Source organism: Dasypus novemcinctus, chromosome 11 (assembly GCF_030445035.2).
Source record: "Dasypus novemcinctus isolate mDasNov1 chromosome 11, mDasNov1.1.hap2, whole genome shotgun sequence".
NCBI classification, from domain to species: domain Eukaryota; kingdom Metazoa; phylum Chordata; class Mammalia; order Cingulata; family Dasypodidae; genus Dasypus; species Dasypus novemcinctus.
Window position 1 is genome coordinate 49928926 of NC_080683.1, and position 23207 is coordinate 49952132.

The 23207-nt window shown below is 38.5% G+C and overlaps 1 pseudogene; it reads right to left on the reverse strand.

Annotated features, from left to right (window-relative positions):
* Positions 1–2727: 2727 nt before the first annotated feature.
* LOC101435919 (synaptosomal-associated protein 23 pseudogene) lies at positions 2728–3341 on the reverse strand (annotated as a pseudogene).
* Positions 3342–23207: the final 19866 nt, after the last annotated feature.

Below are 23207 nucleotides of genomic sequence, written 5' to 3' on the forward strand. Positions count from 1 at the left end.
TGGTGTCCTCTGACTTCCGTTGGGGTTGGCCAGTGGGAAGCACCAGCTGGAGAGCAGAGGCAGGGAAGAAAGTGAGGTCTGGACATTTCCTTCCCATACCCTCCCAATGGAGGCTCATCCCTTAGGACTAAAAGTCACATCTCCTGTCAGCCCTCTTCTCACAGCTTTCTCTCCCCCCAGGTTTTGGTAACTGCTCCCTGCTCTCACCCCATCACTTCTGGGAGAGTGTGGCCTGTTCCGCTGTCGTTATTACTGGCCTCTCAGGCTTTGTGCTACCCCATTAGATTGCTAACACTTTTAGAAACATTTGTTAAAATCCCCTCACATTATCCACAATGAAGTGCCATACAGGTTTCCTGCTAGATCCCGAGGAGTATAGTATTCTTACCACTTTTTCAAAGACATTTATTGTATGTCACTGAATTGTGTTTAAGTTCCCCAAAGTCAGTGACTGTGTCTTATATTCCTTGCAGTCGCAGGATTGCCCGGTGAAAGCATTCTTCCTGCAGGGTGATCCATTTCAATTCCCTCTTCTGGGTTTGGGTATGTTCTACCCCATCCATACCACATCTTCCTGCCCTTGAACACTTTGCATGACAGACAGGGACCTCACTACTCCTAAAATTTCCTCACACAGCTCACAGCACATGTGACTGATAGAATGTGCCTGTGCATGCATATGTTTGTATGCACACTGTCTTTGCCCTGGGCAATGGGGTTTCATGGAACAAGTCTAATTTACATTTCATGGTTCTTTACACAGCAGATTTTTGAGTTCCTTCACCATCTCTGCCAGTTTAAAGCAGCCTGCCTAGAAAAGAATTTCTTACTCCATGCATTGTCTGATCAGTGCTGAGTAGAGCATGAATATGATAACTTTACTTGGAAAACGTACTACTTCCAATGAATGTAAGAAGGATCAACATCTCCTCTTCCTTTGTTTTACAAATATAAGAGGAATATGATTCTACCCCCTCCCTTACTCCCTCTTTCTACTTATTTAAACATTACGCATCATCTGAACAGTTGTCTTTGATGATAACCTTAAGTTTTTCCCTTCTATTATTGGACTTATCTATATTTGAGGCATATTATCAAAAGGGTAAAATAATTTGAAAATTGCGTATCTTTGTAGGACTATGTCAACTAATCCATTTTCTTCTAGTTTTTGTCAAAATATCAAAAGTACAAAAATCAATTTTTAATTGCTTTAGGGAGCATTATTTAAATTATTTTGCTGAACTTTTTACTTTCAGATCTGAACAGCAAATATTAATAGACTCATAGCTTTTAAACTTTTTTTTTTTTAAAGATTTATTTATTTATTTAATTCCCCCCCCCTCCCCCGGGTGTCTGTTCTCTGTGTCTATTTGCTGCGTCTTGTTTCTTTGTCCACTTTTGTTGTCGTCAGCAGCACGGGAAGTGTGGGCGGTGCCATTCCTGGGCAGGCTGCACTTTCTTTCCCGCTGGGCGGCTCTCCTTAGGGGCGCACTCTTTGCGCGTGGGGCTCCCCTATGCGGGGGACACCCCTTCGTGGCATGGCACTCCTTGCGCACATCAGCACTGCGCATGGGCCAGCTCCACACGGGTCAAGGAGGCCCGGGGTTTGAACCGCGGACCTCCCATGAGGTAGATGGACGCCCTAACCACTGGGCCAAGTCTGTTTCCGCTTTTAAACTTTTATCTCTTGAGTTTTGTTTTTATTTTTTTAATTTCTCAAATCACTTTTAAACAGAATAAATTCTAGCTTTTAAAAAAAAATTCCAAAGCTCAAAGCAGTCTATTTTTCTACCTGAGATAAAAGTAAGTTTCTTTTTCTCCTTATAGATACACTTCTTGGCATTGAGGTAAATCTGAGTTCACTTGATTTCAAATTTTTCTTGTCAAACTTTTCCAAAAATTTTTAAGCCCAGCTCAAGAGAGAAACTCTAGTAGTATACATTCATATTTCTACATTTTTTTTCTTCAAAGACTAATGACAAATTTATGAGGGTATAGATCTGTAATAGGAACATGAGACTACTAATATGAAAATTTAAAAAAAAACATTCATTTATACAAAGTGTTCCTAAATGGTGCAATATAAAATGAGGTCACAGAATCTCTGTACATACTTTAATGACTAAGAGTTCACAAATTATGCTCACTTTAAGAAAACCCATTCTTTTCCTTATTTTGGAGCAGAGATTGCAAAGTTATGATGTACAACAAAATTATTACATATAAAAGCTCCAAAACCAAAACCAAAAATTAGTCTAAATTGACAACTTGAAATTAAAAAAAACGACCAGACCTTTACTGTGACTATGCAACTTTTGCTTCTGGGCCTGCAGATTTTTACTGATATAACAACCCCTTAGTTCAACCCACCTCCTTCCCCCACGTCCCCCCCAAAAATATATACCTCTTCCTTCTTCATGGCTGCTTTTGGCAATGCTTCCTAATCTTGAAAGCAAGAGAACCTTCTAAAGTAAATCAGGATGTAAAACAACACTATTTGAATATATGAAAGCCAGCTGAAGAGGTTGCACTGAGAAAGAAAGTACCAGAAGGAAGCAGCACAGTCTACCCTCAAGAGAAAAAGCAGGGGGTGGGGGCTGTTCTGGCACTTCCTCCACATTATCTTCTGATTACAAGAGTGTGGGGTCAAAATTTCAAACTGAAACAGTAGAGTGACTTTGCAGAAGGAGGTAGGAAAGTTAATAAATGATAGGTACAGCAGTAGCTTTAGCTGTCAGTGAATTTCTTTGCTTTGGTATTAGCAATGTCAATACAATCTTTGCTGGTGTCAGTCTTTTCTGTGATCCAGTGTATTTGTCGATTTTGAGTGTCAATCTCATTGCTCATGTCCAGGGCCATGATTTCCCAGGATACTGCCCACCTGAGTCAGGTTTTCCTCTATTTCTTCTTATCTGGCATCATTATTTATGCGTTTAATGTGTCTGCCAGTCCCTGCCCCTGTGGCTGCTTGCTGAAGCCGACCATTTGTCACCCAGCCTGTCTGCTTAGATATTACATTGCTAGATGAGTTGTCTCCACCGTCTCTTCATGTTGCCTTGTAGGCCTTACCAGACTTACAAAGTTCTTTGTCCTATTACACAGGCAGACACTTGTTGAGTTCTGTTAAAGTCTTCTCTGTTTCTCTCATGCCTTTATTTATCTGGTCCCTAATTTTTTCAATGCAATTTAGTCGTTCCCCTTGTTCATTGAGCATAGTGATAGTTTTGATTTCTTGTATCTCAAGATTCAATGGCTAAACCCAGGATTTTCGTACTTTTTAGAGACTCGTAAGTAATCTGGTGAGCCCTCAGCTGAATTTCTTCTGATGACAGATTATCCATAATGAATCAAAACTCTTAATAGGCAGAGAAACCAAAATGTGGATATTCTTTGGTTTTCTTTCATCATTTCTGACTAGACTAATATCGTTTTAGTATTTTGTTTTTTGCCTTGACGTTCACTCTGTGCATATGCCCATTTTTGTACCCCTTGCATTTTAGAAATATAACAGAATATATTGAAATGCAGTATTTTTAAATTGATAATCAAATTGATTTTAAGGAAATCTGAAGTAGCTTCTTAAGCATATCATTCATTTATAAATCAATTTTTGTAATGTAAGTTTATTTTTTAACAGATGCCCAAAATAAATCGGCTTCCAGTTCTTCCTTGTGATTTATTCAGCGAGTTCATTCCCCTTTCATTTTTCATTAGATTGCTTTCACCATGGCAGAACTCTGGAAAATAAATCCTCTTTTATTTAATGCATACTTTAGTATAATCTGGATAAATAAAAGCATGACAACAGTCAATTAGAAAGCAATTTTGATTGTTAGGGAAGGAGAGATGATTTTCTTAATCTTTAATGTAATTGTTTAAAAATATATTTCAGAGGCTGCTTACTGATTATTTTTCCCCCCACATCTTGCTTCTATTTTCATGAATATCTGTCTCTTGCAAGATAAAAAAAAAATTACTTGTGATTATTTTCAAATTCTGATGGGTTTTACATGAGCTCATTGTTTATGATCAATTTTTTTTTATCTCTTAGAAGAATGCTAGGAGAAAACTACTTCCCTTGTCTTGTCTTCTGGATTGTTTCTGTGTTATTTAAGGTTTTATTATTGTGTGCATTTGTTTGCATTTTATTTATTTTCTTACTTGTCTGCCTCCCTAGTAGAGTAAAAGCTCCTAAGGGAGGGTACATCTGTATTTTCAATGTCTGGCACAACCAATAAATGGTGTAGTATTTTTGCCTAGTAGAATGTAAAATCTCTTATGACTGTTTGCCTTTTTTAAAAACAATGCACAAAACTTATGTAGTTCTAAAGAAGTTGCTGATTTAAAAAAAATTCTCTTAGAGATATGACTCTTAAATAATCAACTCTCATAAAGATTGTTCTTGCTTTTAATTAAAAAATTACATCCACCATTCATCATCCATCTATTTATTTGTTACTAAGCACTCTTTCATCAGTACAATAGATTTTTAAAATTATATATATTTCCAATAAATTCTTCATCAAAATCGGTTTACCCAAACCAAATTGCTGCAGGCATGCAAGTAACGACAGCGTAACTGTAAATAGCAAATGAAGCAACCTTTTCAGCTCAAAGACCCTGGCAACACTTTTTATACTAGTTGGTTGCTCTAAAAATCTTTAGTAGTGAATAATAAAACAAATTCTTACATTCCCAGACTTTTCCAAAAACATGACTTCTGCATAAGATCACCAAGAAAGATACTTATCAAACTGCATGACAGAGAGCTGGCTCTTTTAATTATTAATGTGCCTTCATCATTTTTATCATTCATTGATAAAAAGCCAAGGTTTGGAAGAGAATTAAGGAAGCAATTTCAGAAAAGAGCTCAAGTGGTCTGAATGAATATTATATCAGCATGATTTTGTAAATGTTGTATTTTCCAGTAGTTTTATGTGCATGTTTCTCACTGGGGTTCATTGTTCATTGACCTGATGTCATATTTGATTCTTCCCCCACCTGCCTCCCCCTATCAAGTATGGCAGCAAGTCCTGCCATTTGACAAACATCTTTCAGAGCTTCCCATACCTTTTCTGTGCACTGCCAGTCTCCCGGCCCAAGTCTCTTTCTAGGCCTCCTTTACTCTGTGGTTTTGTCTCCCAGGTCCCACAATCTCTCAGCTCCCTCCTACCTAGCAAAATTCTCTTCTTGAAACACCACTTGGATGATTTCACTTAATCAAGACAACCCCTGCTTGTGGTTATTTACTGCAAGAAACTCAGATTCCTCTGACTGCTTTTCAGGACCCCACTTATTTTTCTTTATTCCCTAAGAAACTTTATTCTTTGGTCAGAGAGATCCATTCAATCTCCCACAAATATCTGTGAAATTATCTGCTCTCTTGGCTGTTATTCTTTATCCTTTTTGAAGTGCCCTTTTGCTTCCTTTTTGACTCTTTGAGATCTACTCATCCTTTTGAGCTTAAAAGCCCATTCAAGAAACTTTTTCCTCCTGTACATACTACCGGCACTGACATCTTGTTCTCTGACATCTTAATAGATTTATAGTTAGAACTATGGGAGGCACGAGCTTTGGAGGCAGTGCGCGTGGGATGGAGTCTGGGCCATGTTAGCCTTAGGTGGTTCAAGCATTGTGTTGAGTAATTACTGTTGGTCTGGTGGAGTTCATACAGATCACATATTAGCTAATAGGGATCATATATTAGCTAATTTCATCTCCTTGGCATCTTTGTAAATTTGGTATTTTTTGATTCCCTTTTTATAGATGGATAAAATAAATTCCAGAGAGGTTAAGTAATTTATCAAGGCCACACAGCTAGTAAGGGGCAGAGGTAGGAAGCCTGGCTTCAAAACCTGTTCTAGCCTGTTATGCTACTCTTGCCTCAGCAAAACATATTTGAAATGAATTTTTGATGGAGAGTTTTAGGATTGATTGGCATGTAGTATTACTATTTCTATCTCATTGAGAGTCTTTGGGGGAAAATATTGCCCTTCTTTATTGGTACAAGTGTGTGTGTGTATGTTTGTTGCCAAGATGATATGCTGAGATGAGTAGGTATAAGGTGAAACAGGATTTTTTAGGGAGGTCTGGTCTTAGCCAGGTTACATATACTCTCAAGCCCAGGAATTATACTGTGGAAAGATCATGTGTAGAAAAACAAATACTAAAACACAGCTTTGTTTCTTATTAACTAAATGGCTTTGAATAGGCTGCTTGCTCTGAACTCCAGTTTCCTTAGCTCTGAGCAGATACTGATTTTTCACCAGGGAATTATTAAATGAGATAATACAATGAGTAATTAAATGAGATAATGAATGAGAAGTGATTGTATAGTGCTCAGTATGCAGAAGTATCCAAGAGGTACTGGTTAGCATTCCATCTGAAGCTCACCATGCTCCAGCCAGGCTCACAGCTTTTCTCATTCCTGTTGCTGCTTTTTTTCCTTTGTCCTTAGGACCTAGCCAGGCCCTCAGTAACTTCATTAACTTCTATTCTCTTAAATAATATCTTCTTTGTGAAGCTTTCCGTGATCCCTTAGCTGGAATTAATAACTGCTTTCTGCAAAGTTTTCCACTATCCACACTTTATCATATTGCTAAATGAATTTTATTATACTTGCCCTCTTTTAAAATAAATTATCTGTGTCAAAATATGCTGATTTAGTGTGCCTGCATGGCAGAAATATGGAAAGATGAAAAGTTTTGGAAACTAATTATATCTCCATTTCCTAATGTGACTTTGGGCAAGTTATTTCCTGACCCGTTTGTATATCAACAAAGCAGTGATAATAACAGTTGCATCACAGGGTTATTAGGAGGATATGGATATAGTGTCCTACAAATATTGCTACTGCAAGTATTTTTTTCCTTTTTTGTAATCTTCATACTACGATTTCTAAAAGTATAAGTACTCCACTGCAGAAATAAAGTATAGTAATATAATCTGAGTTTTTCCTTAAAGTGGAGGCTTCTTTTTCTCATTCAGATCCATTCCTGAACCTTTTCTTGATGAATAATGAGAGGTTGGTTTAACCAGAATGACAAAAAATGATGGAAAATCAATCTGAAATTGTAAATCACTTGCCAACATCTAAAAGCATATCCAGATTTCAACATGTGGTTGCTTCTCCTTTATTGTTCTATTAACAGACACATATGCATGAAATACTTGCCTGTGATAAGAATTACCTGGAGTCATTTTTACTAATTTAGAATTAATTTAAAAGTAGCTATGGGCTTTCACGTTCACCTCCCTAAGTTTGTAAGAAAAAGAAAGAGTATGTGTGTATATGTGTGTATAAGTACAAATGTACATTTGAGTACTTATGCACACACACATACCCCTTAAACTCTCGGGAAAAGTGAACATTTCTTTTGTGCCAGTTCCTGTTCTGTTTTTGCTTTAAATACATTTAATACATACCCTTCACAGTAGTCCAATGGGATGAATATTTACTATTTTTTCCATTTTCCACAATGGGAAACTGAGTTTCAAGAGATTAAGTAGTGTACCAGGGGTAAGATGGCTGATAAATGGTGGTGTGAGGATTTGCAGATAATCTTCACTGTTTTTAGAGTGGTTAGAGCACAATATACTAAAGTCAGTGACTTGTCTCATTTCCATACTCAGCCTCATCATGTAACAGCTTTGGTAAAGAGCCAGAAACTGGCCTCACGCCAGATATGTTCAGGATGCATCTGCTGAAATAGAGGAGGCCAGTTACTCCAAGCTGAGGGTATTTGATCATCATTTAGTTTTATGCTTCTGGATGATTTTCCTTCCAAGAATTTATACTATGGACAATCAGCTATGGAGTCTTTCCATTCAATTGAATGATACCTTTTTCCCTTTAAATTGATAATTACTACTTTTCTACCTAATCAGGAGATGATTTTTCTTGTAATGATCACATAATCTAAGGGGGGAATTAACTGGATGGCCGTTTTGTCCATTTGATATAAAAGGTGGCAGTTTTGGTGCTGCTTTTAAAAGATGATTTTACATAGTCCCTTTTAAAAAGATAATTTAAGTCTAAAGAGGAGAACGATAAACCTTTCAATATGCATTATATAGAACCATGTTTATTCATCTCTAAATAACAAGTGGAATTTATTTGGCACTTTTCAAGGTAAAGATTCTAGATTGTTGTGGGAGTCTCGATCAAAAGAACAAACGCTAAAAGGCTACTCTTGGAGCTGCTGTTCATTCGTTAGTTAGTACATTACAATCCACTCCTTCATTCATTTATTTACCCATTCTTTTAAATGATTTATACGGTACCACCTCTATGCCAGCTGATTCCCGAGGGTTTATGAAGAGAGATTCTTTGCTCACCTCCAGCTTAGCAATGCTGGTTGATGTGGCTTGTGTGGCATTGAAGTCAAGGGCTTGGGATCTTGTTGCTAATAGGATTTTGGAAGATGGGGATTTATAAAAAATAAATAACACCATCTGTTTTTGCAGTGACATGGATAGATTATTCATTTGGGCCTTGTTTTTTCCCTCTTACAAAAAATTAACTGTTTATTTTCAACAGTTGTATATGTAAATACTTTATTTTTATTGTTATTTTTCCCTCCCCCTCCTCCCCGCCCTACTGTTTTCTGATGTCTGTATCCATTCACTGTTTGACTTCTATATCTATTTCTCTTTTTTTCTTCTCTTCTTGTTTTTCTCCTCTAGGATTCACTGGGATTTGATCCTGGGGACCTCTGATGTGGAGAGAGGTTTCCTGTCACTTGTACCACCTCAGTTCCTGGTTTCTGTTGCGCCTTGCCTTGACTCTCCTCTTTGTCTCTCTTTTGTTGCATCATCATCTTGTGTGACTCACTTGTGTGGGCACTGGCTCATCTCACCATGTGGGCACTCAGCTCACTGCATGGGCACTGGCCTCCTGCACAGGCACGCCTTTTTTTTTCCACCAGGAGGACCCCGGGTCCTCCCATATGGTAGGTGGAAACCCAATCACTTGACCCATATCTGCTTCCTGCAAATACTTTAAAGAGATAAAATAATTCCATTAAGTATAAGAATAACAAGAGTCTCTCTTCCTACCCGCCCAATCCATTTCTGTTTTTCAGAGGCAACCAATCTCAACTCTTATTCAGCTTCTTTTATTATATTTAGTCATCCTTCCTTATCTCTAAATATATATATATAATTGCTTCTTGATGTCTCACTTCCTGTTAAGATTAAACTCCCTTTTACCATCACCCATCCACATTCTTTCCATCTCTCCATCCTTTTTATATAGTTATGTAGGAATATCATTAGAGCACTATTTCATATTTACATTGTCATAACTATTTACATGGTATTTACAGTTGAGTCAGGTAGTATATACTATGATAACTTTTTCTTTTTATCCCATTTTTTGGCTTAGTTTTGCTGAAATGTGACTCCCTGCCCCTTTGTATGTTCAGACTTGGGATATTTTACCATTCCCTCTTCCTGAAGAAATCTTTTCTTTCCACAATCTTCTAACCTGTTACAAGTTGGATTGGTTTTCCTATATTTGTAGAGTCTGTCTTTACAATCATCTTAGGAATTGTGTTTTTTTTGTTTGTTTGTTTTTTGCTTGTCTTACTTCCCTGAATACATATTTCCTGATTTATTCCTTTGCTTTGATGGAACCAATAGCTGAGGTATTTCCTGAGAAATGGGAATGGGCGATGGAAGGTATGTATATGTATATAGTTTAGAGCTAGTATGTCTGAAAATATCTTTACCCTACTCTACACTTAATTGTGGTTTGTTTGGGTTTAGGATTCTATGTTGAAAATATATTTTTTTTTAATAAAGGAAGGCATGAATCCATTCATTGTACTTTAGCTTTCAGTGTGGCACTTAGGTTTTTGAAGCCAGTCAGATTTTCCTGGTTCTTTATATTTTGGTCTTCATGAAAATGGAAGGATCCTTTATTTCTCTAATATTTTGAAATCTTTTTGTCCATTGTGTAGACTCTTTTGTCTACTGTTTCAATCTGCTTCAGTTTCAGGAAATAATTTGATAATTTGCTTGATAATTAAATTTTTATTTTGTTTTGTTTTCTGTCTTGTCTCTCAAAATGCCAAGTTGCCAATTTGAATATTGGACCTCATGGACTGGTCCTATACTTTTCTTATCTTTATCCTCCCAGTTTCCCTTTGTCTTTTCCTTTTTTTAACCTTTTGGGAGACATCATCAGTTTATCTTCCAACCCTTCTATCGAGTTTTCCTGTCTACTATTGTATTTTCTGTTTTCAGGAGTTATTTTTGTTGTCAGATTTTTCTTTTTTAATTGCACCATTCTTGTTTTTGGATGCATGAATGACCATAATGTTATCTGCCATGGCTATGAAGATAATACGATTTCAAAATTACATTTTTTCTTCTTTTTTATTGTTTCCCCCAAGCTGCTTTTTCTACTGCTTTAGTCTTTCATATTAATAGATTTCCTTAAATGTCTGGGAATCATTGACTGAGTGTTCACATTTAAATATAGGGAACTTCAAAGCAGATTGGAAGCTCTGTCCAGTATGTGGGGCTTATAGACCATATTTGTCACGTTTTGGTGGTCCGACTGACTATATTGTGGGAAGGTTCCCAATAGGTATCTTTAAGTCTTTATCTTGGGCTGCAAGGATTATTCAGAGAAGATTCATCTTATCCCTTGATGTGAAGTCTCTGTCAGTATTCTTTTAAAGGAGCAGGGAGCAGAAAAAATATTTGGCTGTTCTGCATGTAATGTAAATCCCCTATTCATCATTTCATTCCCCTCTTCCTCTGCTGTGATGAAATTTTCACCAATTCAGAGCCCTTTCCAGAGACCAATTCTCTGGGACAGGGATTGACAAACATTTTCTGAAAGGGTCAGATAATAAATATGTTAGACTTTTTGGGACAGAGGCAAATATGAGGATAGTATAATATCTAGGTATTTATATGACTATTTAAAATGTAACTATTTAAAAATTATTCTTAGATCATAATTGTAAAAGAATGGGCAGCAGGCTGGACTTGGCCCATGGGTTGGTGTTTGACCATGCCTGCTCTAGTATTTTGCTGGATTGGGGAGAGCAGTTGCTTGATGAGGTGGAGTGGGACAGGGTATCTGGGAATCTGCTTCTTAAACAGACTAGTCTTATTTTAGAACCTCCTTTAATCCTTGTTCCATCGGAAATTAATGCTGAAGATTCTTGAGCCATATGGGGACCCTGCAGTATATATAATGTTGTCTGGTGGCTTTTATACATTTATCAGAGCATTCAGGTTTCTGGTCTGCTAAGTCAGTAAATAATTGTCCATTTGTTTTCCAGCTTCCAGAATTTTATTGCTGTTCTCCTATTTTCTCTTTTCTTTCATCTTTTTGAGTGTAAGACACTAAAAATTTTTTTACTGCTACTTGAGTGGAGTTTTGAGAAGGACCAAGATAAATGTATGTATTCAGTGTTCTAAACATAACTGGAAGTTAGTAGGGTATTATCTTAAATTTCCTGGTAAACCTAATGTGACAGTTTGAAGTTCATTTATGAATCCCCAAAAGAAAATGATTGTGTATTTGAACTACTTCTTGGGTGTGAGACCCTTTTGACTGGACTACATCAGTGAGGTGTGTCTGAAGTTGAGTCTTTGCTCTCTATCTGGTCTATATAAATGGAGATAAACAGCGAGAGAGACACAGGAAAAGGGAGCTCTGCCATAGAGAAGTGGAAGGAGGCAAGCCTTATGCCTGGTTAGCCACAACTGAGCTCCAGGAGAATGTGGATTGTGGAGGAGAAGGCAGAGGCCTCAGCAGAAATTGGCAACCATCTTTGCCACGTGGCTGGACACCAGGATTACTGGTAGCTGGTGACTTTGTTGAGAAAGCATCTCTGATGATTTGGACATTTCACAGGCTCCAAACTGTAAACTTTTACCCCAAATAAAATTCCTTTTATAAAAGCCAACCCATTTCTGGTACTTTGCATCAGATGCCCTTTGACAAACTAAGACACCTAGTTATATCAGAATTTTGGAAAGTAAACTCTTTGGCCTTAGGTACCTCATCCTAGCTATCTAAAGATCTCAGAGTATATCACTTTTTATCAAGCTATTGAAGAAAATAAGATTCTTGAGACCATCTGCAGCACCTGTCACCTTCTGTTAGCTTTAGGAAAATTTCTCAGGTATTTGAAAGCATAGATTCATTATCACATTAACAATAACAAAAATAAAAATAATAGTTATTTGGGAAGAAGTGAATCTTAGTCCACTGTAAAGACTAACCTTACATTTAGTTTTGTGGTACTATGTGAATTCCTGAATTCTGATTCCACCTGCCTTGATAGAGTTCTCAGGATTGGATTAGGAAAACCTCATTCACTTACTTAAAGAGGGTGCAGGGTTAAGAATACTTGGGGCATAAGGAGTGCTAAATTTTCAGACTGCTGCATTTCTTGGCTTTAGTGACATGCATATCTAGTTAGCTGGCTTGGGAGAGGCCTGTCTGGTCTTAATGGAATACAACAACTGAAATCAGCAGACATCTGACTGTAACAGGTGATCTGTATTCTGGCAGACTAAGAGGGAAGAATTTTTTCACAGCAAAAAGTGTGTTGGGATACAGGAAAAAAAAAAAAAGATACACTTTCCTTACCCAAGAGGGTTGACTCTAGACCTATAAATTATTGACACATGCTTTTTTTGTTGCTGAATGTTTGCACATCTTCCCAGATCAAATAATGCTGTTAATAGTGCTGTGTCAAACTGTTCTGAATTTAAATCTGCAGCATCCTGTTTGACAGGGTGCCTGAAAAATCCCACAATTGCTTATTTAAACTTATTTGAAATTTGCTTTAAAATGTATTTAGATCATAAGAGGCTTTCAGCAGAATGCTATATATCTCTCAGAGCTAAATACCAAAGCATTGCAAATATCCTTGGCACAGTAGAATAATGACCAAATGAATGAATTGTTCATTTACATTCTGCTTTAAATAGGGGGTGTATGTTTTAGAACAATCTTTATTTGAGGTAGATGCATGAAATGTCTTTGTGATTTTGCAAAATACATTAATTTAAAGTAATTTCATGGGGACATCAAGGATACAAGGTCAGTGCAAACTTTAATAATAGCAATCATGATAGAAGCTTTTGTTAAGTAAATAATTACCTTTGCTTAAGGAAATAAATGTTTGGGCAGAGTTGACTAATTGTTTTTCTAGCTACATAATAGCTGCATTTTGGATTCGAATTTACTAATTGGGAGTCAAGGAAGGTATTGATCAAGGTAATGATTACACTAATAAAGGGAACTAGAGAAGAAAATGAAGAATTATGTGGTTTAAGGAAGTTTCAAGACTCATTTCTCCTCTCCAGATAAGTAGTGTGATAGTATAGCCATAGTAGTAGTACTAGTACTAGTAGTGATATGAATAGTTAACAATTCTTGAGTGCCTGCCATGGGCCAAGTACTATCCTAAGTGCTTACCAATATATCTTTTTGTTTTATGGATGAAGTGACGTATTGAGAAGTTGCTGGATTCAGCCTCCAGTCCTTCTGGTTCTGAAGGCTGGGGCTCAGTTTCTCTGCCACACAATTCAATTCAGAACATAACTGCTTATTCAGACCACCTTTGTGGAGGAGTGAAGAAGAGGAGGTGACATTGTCCCTGACCACCAAGGGACTTGATCCCACTAGAGAGAAATGGCAGAAAGCAGATGGTAATTACTTGAGAGTCAGAGTCAGTGGTTCAGGTGATGAGTACTCTCACAGGCGTTGAGAGAGGAAAAATCACTCTTGGCTGAAATGGTCAGAGAAGGCTTTGGTTTATGCCTTCTAGGTCCTATTTACTAGGAGCCCATTGTCTTACTGAGGAGGGAAGCAAATCCCTCCAAAGCCCCCAGAGAACCCACACCATGTCACAGATACCCCGTGGCCCTGGAGAGATCTTAAGCCATAACTGGAGCTCCCCCTGGGCATGCCAGATATAGTGGGAGTGCCACCCGACTTTCCTGGGCAGAGTCCTGACCACATTCGGGGCAGGCAAAGGGGCTGGAAACCTGCAGGCCTCATGTGCCTGGCAGTGCTGTCTGCCCAAATGTCTTGCCACAGTCAAGACAGGAGAAGGTGGGTTGGGCAGTGGTGGATGCATCTGTGGAGAGGGCTTTGCAATTGGACCATGGCTGCACTGGTTATCCATCAGGGCCTTGGAAGAGGGCAAGGAGCAGGTACAGGTGAAGCAGATGAAGAAGGCCCCCTGCAGCTTCTGGTCTGTGAAGGCCACTGGATGCTCCCATTTCATTTGATGCTCCAGGGGGAGGAGAGAGGGAGGGAAAAAGCAGGAGGGAACAACAGGGAGGGAAAGGAGAGACGGCAGGGTCAGTGCGGGGTTAGGCCTGCAGGAGTCTCCAGGACCTCTCCACAGCCTCAGAATCGTGACAGAAATAACACTGAGTGCTCATTCTGTGCTAGGCTCTGTGCCCATGCTGGACACTATTGGAACTGTTTTATAAATGAGCATACTAAGGCTTTAACAACTTGCCAATGGTCATGAAGCCAGCAAATGAAACCGTGGAGCCAGAACAGAACACAGAGAGTGATGGTCCAACAGAACCACACTGCCTGCCTCCACCACTTCCTAGGCAAATGCCCAGGAAGTTTCCTCAGCTGGAGAATGGGGTAATAACATCATCTACCCCCTGTCATTGTTGGACGGAATAAATGAGTTCATTTGTATAAAGTGCTTAGAGCAGTGCCTGGAAAATACGTAATAAGTACTCTGGAATGATTTGCCATTATTAACTACCAAGAAAGAGAAAAGTAGCCCCACATCTTGGATCTGGTCTGGTACTCAAAGCTATGTCTTGGTGTTCTCTTATTAAACATATACAGCTTCACTGAACATAAACATCAGGCAAGACCATGATGTGACTGGGATGAATCAAGATAAAAATGAGACCACACGAAAATCATGTGTGAACACACATCAAAATAAGAACGTAGTCCTAACTACTATTCTGGCTAGTGTAAGTAACGGCTGCTGCTTTACCAATTACAGCTTGAGCCTCATTTTGTTCTTCCTTCTTTTAGATGAGATTTATTAAGACATCCAGTCATAGAATTTCCCTTGCTTTCCTGACAACATCTGTTCCAGAGCAAAGGTCTGCTTCCTTGCATCCTCCCCACATTTGTCTAATGTGAACTTAAATCCTATAATAAGTCTTTCCTCACACCCTCTTACTGAGAAAACCCACAGTTCCCTGTGGTGTGCATTCTTGCTTGTTGCAATAAGCATTAAGCTCTGCTAGCTATTCAACTAAAAAAAAAGTGTAAATAATAATACAACAAATACCTGTGAACTCACTCCCCAGCTTAAGATGTAGATTTTTACAAGGCAGCGAAACTCCCACTCCCCCTGACGATTGTGTCTCTCCTTCCCCTGCAGAAATAATAGGACTCAATTTGGGATTTTCATCTGTATGCATTTCTTTTGCTTTTCTACATGTGGATATATTTCTAAGCAATGGATAGTACTCTATATTAGTTGTATGAAATTATGAACACTTTAATAGTTTGTTTTTTTCTTTTAACTGTGTTAGATTCATTCATTTTCATGTGTGTAGCTCTAGTTCATTCATTTTCACTGCTTAATAGTATTTGATAGCATGCATATACCAAATTTAGTTATTTTATTGTTAGATACTTAGGTTATTTGTAATTTCTATTACAAACAATGAAGCTGTGAGTGGCTTTGAGCATGCCTCTTTGTTTATGAATTTGACAAACTTTTCTATGTTTCCGGCCATTTTCTCTCCATTAGTGTGGATTGCTTGGGGTAAGATATTTTGTACATTTTTTCTAATAGATTATCTTTTCTTTATTGATTTATTAATATTTAGATATTATGCATATTCACCATTTATTGATTATGTGTGTATTAAATATCTCTGCCTAGGCTTTGGTATATCTTTTTATTGTTTTTAATGTCTTTTTTTAAGCAACTTTTTCACATATACTCACTTGTCATGCAATCCATCCAAAGTGTACAATCAATGGCTTTTAGTATAAAACTCAATTTTACATTCATCACCACAATCAATTTTGGAACATTTTTATTACTCCTAAAAGAAAAATCCCATACTTCTTAGAAGTCACCTCTCAATCCCTCTCTTAAAATTTATCATTTTTTTCCTCCTTTAGCATTTATGCTTTGTGTGTCTAATTTAAGAAGTCTTCAACACTCTGAGGGAAAAATTTTAATTTAAAAGTGTTCCTTACAGCATTTCAGATGGTAAAGATGAGAATATCAAGCATGACCACTTTTCAACGACTGAGAGTCAAAATTGACTCATACACAGTTAACAAAACAGAGTCCATTATTGCATAACAGCTAATATATATATACATTTTCAGTTCAAACTCAATATTTTCTTTTATAAAGATGAGAATTTAGGGAGGGGGAGCCTTGGAAAAAACAAACACCAATTTAAACAGAATTCTGATTATGAGCAGATTTATTAATAAACAGTTTTTCATTTACAGAAAAGTGTTCATTTCCACTTGTGTACATTCCTTCTTGTATAGAAGGCTCATGGTAAACATGAGTAATGCAGATGGCCAGCACTGACCATAATGAAGGAGGAAATAGCAGTCATAAAGTTTCAGTGGAGTGACCCCGACTTGTTTCATTCTCTTGACTGTTCTCAGAATGTTTCACGCTTTTTTGCTTGCTATCATAAGGCTTCTTTGATAAGTTTGATCTTGGTTGCATATAATGATTTAATGGCCTCAGTTACAAAATCACAAAGAGAGGTTATCAAGTACGTAGCTTAGAAGCTGTACTGCCTTTGACAGGTTGGGTGGTTATTGTCCAGAATTCCAGAAATCTTACTCTAGTTCTTGAAACCACTTAGAAGTACAAGGACTTAACAAGGACAAATCCTTAGCAAAACCATGGGCTTATCTCCTGCGGTCTTTTCATTACATAATGGCCTCAATTATTTGTTTTATCTCCATTTTATAATCACTATTCATAAATTGTAATTATGCCTTATGAAAATATATGAAAACAGTGGTTACAATAATGAGAATAAAGGTTAAATTACCAGTGGATTTCAGAAGAGGATAGAAACCTCTAATATTGTCTTCATAGTATTCCTAAGTGAGATTGCATGCTTTGTAAAGCAACTATAAGGATGTTTGCTTTTGGCATTCCAAATATTCTTTTTCTTAGAGATCAACTGAGTATGAGTTTAAGAGCTTGCAGGTCAGGGAACCTAGAGGATACGGTTAGGATGAATTCATGGTATCATCTTTTGTGCTTTGACTTTGATAAAATCTCTTCTCTGATTGATTTATGCTTAATTTTACATTATTTTAAGTTTTCCTCTCCCTGCCCCTCCTTCATTATTATGAAGTTGAAAAAAAAAAAAAAAGGAATAGGGAAGTGGACTAGGCTCAGTGGTCAGGGCATCCGTCTACCACATGGGAGGTCTGCGGTTCAGACCCCGGGCCTCCTTGACCCATGTGGAGCTGGCCCACGCACAGTGCTAATGCGCGCAAGGAGTGCTGGCCCACGCAGGGGTGTCCCCTACGTAGGGGAGCCCCACGCGCCAGGAGTGTGCCCTGTAAGGAGAGCTGCCCAGTGCGAAGAAAACTGCAGCCTGCCCAAGAATGGCGCTGCACACACGGAGAGCTGACACGGCAAGATGATGCAACAAAAAGAGACACAGATACCTGGTGCTGCTGATAAGGACAGAAGCGGTCACAGAAGAGCACACAGTTAATGGACACAGAGAGCAGACAATGAGGGGAGGGGGGTTGGGGGAGAAGGGGAGAGAAATAAATAAAAAATAAATCTTTAAAAAATTTTTAAAAAAGCAATATATCTTTTTCATCTTTGAACGGATTTGTTTTAGTTTGTCAAAGTGCTGCCGATGCAAAATTTCAGAAATGGATTGGCTTTTATAAAGTGGATTTATTTGGGGTAAAAGCTTACAGTTCTGATGCTTTGAAAAGTATAAACCAAGGCACCATAAAAGGTGCTTTCTCACCAAAGTCAGCTACTATTGATCCTGTACTTCAGGCATGTGGAAAAGCAAGATGGCTGCCCATCTTTGCTGAGGTCTCAGCCTTCACTTCTTGGCATACCGTCACTCAGAGTCCAGCTCCTGGAGCTCAGCTATGAGCAGCCAGGAATAGGGATTCTCTTTCCCAGCCTCCTTTTATCAGTCCTGACTGCTGTGCTGTCTTCCTTAGTTCACCTATAAGCTATCAGGCATATAGCAGTGCTCATCTCCTCTTGAGCTGCTCTGTGGGCCTAGCTTCTTCGGGGCTTCGTGCTTAAGCAATCCTCTAGTCCTCCCTCACATGGAAGGATAAAAAATAGTGGCTTTATTTGTGTGTGTCTCCATTTATATGAGACCCAGCAAGAGGGTGAGACTCAACCTGAGTCATGCCTCCCTGTCATACCTCACTGACATAGTCCAATTAAAAGGGTCTCACACCCACAGGAATTGATCAGTTCAAAACATAATCTTTCACTTTCATGCTAATGTGCTGGAGGTGCAGTTAATGTTGGGGTTTAAGATATATTTAGGGGATTTGAATCTCTGGACTGACAATGTGATAGCCAGGTCCTGAGCCTCAACTGACTCCAGCACCTACAATCTGATCTATTGGACTTACCACACTCAGCTAAGATGGAGTTGAAGAAGGACAACCACCACACCATGGAGCCTAGAGTGATTACAACTGAAAATGGGAGGATTGCATCCAGCATCCATGTGGAATCTGAGCCTCCTCTTGACATAGAGGTGCAATGGACACAACCAATCCAATGTCCACATAGAAGAGGTGGCATTGGATTGGGAAAAGTGGACATGGTGGACGATGGGTATGGGGAAAGGCAGGAAGAGATGAGAGGTGGAGGCGTCTTTGGGACATGGAGCTGCCCTGGATGGTGCTTCAGAGGTAATCACCGGACATTGTAAATCCTCACAGGGCCCATTGGATGGAATGGAGGAGAGTATGGGCCATGATGTGGACCATTGTGTATGAGGTGCAGAGGTGCCCAAAGATGTACTTACCAAATCCAATGGATGTGTCATGATGATGGGAACGAGTGTTGTTGGGGGGGGGAGAGGGGGGGTGGGGGGTGGGGTTGAATAGGACCTCACATATATATTTTTAATGTAATATTATTACAAAGTCAATAAAAAAAAAAAACATAATCTTTCTCTTCTTGAAATACATAAAATAATCTCATACTACCCCAGGATTCTAGCACAATTTTGGCTTACACAGTGGTGGCCACTCAAAGTATGTTTGTGGAACTGAATCCCTGCCGTTGAGTGACTGTATATCCAAATGGACTGGTTATTAGAAGGTTGATTCACATGCTTAGACTTTGTGGGTAAAAATGTAAAATTAAAGGACTATAGAAAGGCAAGTTATTTGGACTTATGGTTAAAGCCTTTTCATTAGTTTGCTCTTCTTACTCAAGAAAAGTTCTATGAAACTATGAGATTTACAATTGCCTTTAAACTGAGGTAATTTAATAATATTATAATATTATTCTTATTATTTTTCAGTTACTGCTTATACAATTTCTCAAATCCATATCTCGTCTGTGCTCCAGTCCTGTTTTCTCAATTCCATAGTGTATCTCTACTTTGATGCCACACAGGTGTCTCATAAACCAAAAGCCCCTCTTCCCAACTGATTGGGTTTCTGTCTTCCCTTTCTCATTCTGTGTCATCACCATTTAGAGAGTTGTGCAAACTAGAAGCTTAGGGATCTCTTGTTGCCTTCCCTTCTCTAATTTGATCTATTTAATGCATCACCCAGCTGTTTTGATTCTATTTTAGATATACCTTTCCTGTCCCGACATCTCTCTCCTGCTGCCCTTGTCCAGGCTTTCTTCACCTCTCAGGAAATGGAATTATGGCAGTATTCTCTTAAAAAAGTTTCCAGTTTCAGTCTCTTCAGCAGTCCACATACATTCACCTTAGCTTCAATAAGTTATCTTTTCAAAGTTCAGGTCTCAGTCCTGAGCTTATAACATATATTTCTCCTATAATGATATGGAGAAAATTATCTTTAGCAGGACAAATCTTTCATCTCAAAAAGACATTCTTTTGTTATGTCAATATTTAAGTAAACCCCTTGAAGTGAAGGAATCAGCACCTTTGAGTAACTGTAGATGTAACTCAAGCAAGATGGAGAAGTCTAACATTGGCCTTTAGTTTTATTTCAGGGGCAGTTTCAGTTTAGGGGCCAAGCTGAATTGTCCAAGAGGGGATTTACCGTGTTGTAGTCATGAAAATAGGAATGCAAGAGAGGCAAGAAGTGACAGAGGAAATGCTATTAGTCTAGATAGAGAGACAATTCTGAAAAGTCTGGTAGCACGAGCATAGGTTGGCAGCACAGTGTGGTGGCTGGGAGCTTAGGCTCTGGAGTGATCCTAAGCTCTTGTCACTTTCCTAGCTGGAGGTCATTCTTAACTTTTGTGACTTGATTAAAGGGTAATAATTGTGTCTGCTTCACCATAGTGATGTTGTAATTATGAATTGAATTGATACAGGTAAAGAGTGTCCAATACAAAGGAGACACTCATTAAATGTTAGACATTATCAGTTCTTGGGAGGGGAGGAACAAACAGCTGCTTTAAGTAGTTTTTATTTTTTAATATATTTTTTATTTTTTTAAAAAGATACTTAGATTACATAAATGTTACATAAAATATAAAGGGGGTTTCCATACGTCCCTCTCCCTACACCTCCCACATTTTCCCACATTAACAACATCCTTCATTAGTGTGATACATTCATTACAATTGATTAACACATTTTGAAGCATTGCCACTAAGCACGGATTACAGTTTACATTGTAGTTTACACTTTCACCTGCACAATTTTATAGGTTATGGCAAGATATACAGTGGCCTGTATCTGTCATTTTAGTGTCTTTCAGGATAATTCCCAAGTCCTGAAAATACCCCCATATTACACCTCTTTTTCTCTCTCCCTCTCCTCAGAACCTGCAGTGGCCACCGACTCCATATCAGTGATGTTAAGTTCTTACATTGCTAGAATCACAGTAAGTCTGTAGTAGAATACCAGTAGGTCTACTTTGGTCCATAGTTCATTCCCCAATCCTGAGGATTCTGGGATAGTGATGACCACTATACCTCTGATTGAGAGGGGGCTTACATCCCATAAGGCAGATGGATGGGATTCCCTTGCTTGCAGTTGTGGATTCATTGGTTCCTTGGGATGGTCATTGTCCATCATCAGCTCCTTGTTGGTTTTCCTGGATGAGTTCAATGAACTGGAGTAGGTGTTGCAACTCTGTTGAGATTCAGGGCCCAGCTGGTAAATGGACAACCCAAAGATTTAAGTCTATCAACTCTAGTACTAATTATAGGTTCAAATAAAAGGATCAGAAGTGCTATGTGTAGGGAAACCACAACTGAGTCCAACTCTGTCCTACTGGGGAGCATAAATTCCAAAGTAGAGCTCACTGGCAAGGCACCAAACTCCTGAGCTATCTGTCCTGACTATAGTCTCTGGATGTCTCCAGAGCCCTCAGCAGCCCTGCTATTTGAGGTACTATTTACTTTGACAGTCTATGAGATCCTGCTGAGACATGTATAAGCTTAACCTCTGGAATGACCTTCCAACTCACTTTGAAGTCTCTTAGCCATATAAACGCATTTGTCTTTACCTTTTCTGGATTTTGGTCAAGGTCTTTCTCCAGTTGCATTGCTAGATTGTACTTGGTAGTAATCCCTCGGTGCCAGGGACACTCATACCCAGGAGTCATGGCCCATGCTGGGGGAAAGGTAATGCATTTATATGCTGAGTTTTGGTTAGAGAGAGGCCACGTTTGAGCAACAAGGAGGCTCTCAGGAGGTAACTCTTAGCTATCCTATAATACTAGGCTAAGTTTCAATTTCACAAGTAAAGATTCATAAGTACAGCCATCAATATCAAGGGCCCATCAATGGACCACCCTCCTTCACTAGTCATTGCCCTGTACTTGGGGGATTCTCGCTGTTCCATTAGAGAATGTGGCAGAACTCCCCAGCATGGAAATTCAGTATTCTTTCAGTTATTGTGTGGATCTCCACCCATCATGACAATGCCCTATGAACACTTGAGCACATTTTTATGCCATATATGTATGTCCCAGGTGAACCTTCTTCCCTGTATCTGCCAACACTGATAAGTCACACCAGTGATCTTCCCCTGTCATAGCTGTAACACTTCTGTGATCCCAAACTTCTACAAAAATGAAGCCAACAAAATAACCAAATACCATTAATAAGAAAATTAAATAATAATGTTAGTTTTAAAAATAAAAAATAAAAGAAAAAATTTGGAATAATAAAAAATAATGAAAAAAGGTTTAAAAGTTTTTTTGACATTGTCTTTCATCACTGTAAGATCTATTGTCTTGTATGTACAGTGACATTATCTTCCATTTATTTCCCCAGTGTCTTACTTTCTTCATTTTATTTTCAAAAGAAGTTTTAGACAAGTCACATACAGAATATAGGGGATTCCCATATACATAACATCCTCCCCCTTTCCCTCTTTCCTCTATTAATAACATTTTATATGTGGATGTTACATTTGTTACAGTTGATGTATGTACAGATATTGAAAAATAGCTAGTAACCATGGTCAATGATTTACCTTATCATTTACATTTTGGATTATACACTTTTATATATTTTGATGAAATTTAACATGGCTTATATCCTTCATTGCAAGATCATGTATCACCCTCAAAATGCCCCATGTTCTGTCTACCCAATTCCTCCCTCCCCCTCCCCTAGGGCCCCTGGCAACTACCAGTATTTAGTCCTTGAAGAACAAGATTCTTAGTTACTTGCAGCAACATTGAGGGCTTGACAAACAGGTCTGTCCTCTATTAGGCATTGCCTGTGCTCTCAAGAGACTCCCCTCCTTCTATTTGAGAACATAGCAGTACTCCCCAGGATGGGAATCCAACACCTTCCCGCTCATTTTGTGGGTTTCCACCCACTGATACAACACACTATGACAAGATGAGCACTCACACACTCCCTAGAAGCCTGCCCAGTGTGCCCTCTCTCTAATGCCACTCACATCCAATACACTAAACCAGTAACCCTCCCCTGCATATTGCCAAAAGAACTTTCCCAACATTTTAGTTTCAACCACATATCCATCAATCCTCAGTTTCACCTGCTCCC